General features: G+C 40.7%; 1 protein-coding gene across 1 annotated transcript in view; it reads right to left on the bottom strand.

The window, feature by feature from the left end:
- The window catches only part of LOC119277886 (carbon catabolite repressor protein 4 homolog 4-like), a 14,136-nt gene that overhangs the window by 9,570 nt on the left and 3,350 nt on the right, over positions 1–1,216 (bottom strand). The window lies entirely within an intron of this gene.

Genomic DNA, 1,216 nt, shown 5'->3' on the forward strand with positions numbered 1-1,216 from the left:
GGAAGAAGCAAAGGAAAAGGTAATCAGTAGGAATGGATCGTCAATCCTGGTTTGGGGACAGCGGATCTGACATTTAGCAACCTCTTTGCTATCACTGCGAGTTACTGTCACAGATCTCACACCCGCTTCAATCTGAATATCTGATACAGGCCTGTCGCGCCAGATCTAACTTCAGAACGCTGATACTGCATATTGCGATAGAGACGGTATAGCGCCTGTGGTGGTTATAGCCGGTGGGGAGTGAAATGGGACTTTGGCAAAGGATGGCTGGGGAGTAATGGCCAAAAAGTGATGAGATCCATCGCAAGATGGTGATTCACTCCTGACTCTCGTCTAGAGCCTAGCTTGCTTATCCCGAGCATTTTAACAGATGTCTGTAAATTTAGATGAAAATAATACCTCATATAAAATTTGGCACAAATATACATACTATAGTCTGCTAGTAAATCTATGGGAAATTTCGAAAGTCTAGTTGTCGCTTTGAGTTTGAAAAATAAAACTAAAACTTATTATGTGGCATTTTTTACCCTATAAGATTTCTCCATTTACGTATTCTCTCGGTGTTCATTTCAGTTGCATTGCAAATATCAAGTAAACATTAGAGTAATGGTAGTTGACATGCATATCTCTCATGTATCATCTCTATGTTAACACAATATATCATACAAGAGAAGAGACTGTGCAAGGAAGGAGGACCGGAAGTGAGTGCAAGGAGATAGTAGGAAATTAATAAAATGCAAATACTGATAAGAAAAGCATGAGTTTGGCAGATCCAGAGCATACGATCCCTTATGTTTCGAACCAAGGGCTAAATTTGAATATCGTATTATACCTATTGAATAAATATATGTGTGCTACGAAAGTTGGTATCTTGTGGGGACATGAGTTTCATCTGGATGCTAATTAATCACTTTTTCTAACAGCATTCTTTTACCATTCTACATTTTTTTTTAGGATTTCATGCTTACAGAAAATAATGTTAGGGTGGGTTTTGCCAAGTAAGACAACTGTATGGAATATCTTAAATAAATGTACGAGGAATCCTCAAGTGGCGACCTACGGGGTGGTTACAACAACAACAAAGCCTTTAGTCCCAAACAAGTTGGGTAGGCTCAAACCCAAACAAGCCTTTTTGTTGAGAGAAGCCCTCCTCACCGCCGTGGTCGAGAGAAGCCCGATTGGCGGTGGCGGCTTTTCGCACAGCAGGGGCGGAGCA

The sequence above is a fragment of the Triticum dicoccoides genome, chromosome 1A (assembly GCF_002162155.2).
Source record: "Triticum dicoccoides isolate Atlit2015 ecotype Zavitan chromosome 1A, WEW_v2.0, whole genome shotgun sequence".
Lineage (NCBI taxonomy): Eukaryota > Viridiplantae > Streptophyta > Magnoliopsida > Poales > Poaceae > Triticum > Triticum dicoccoides.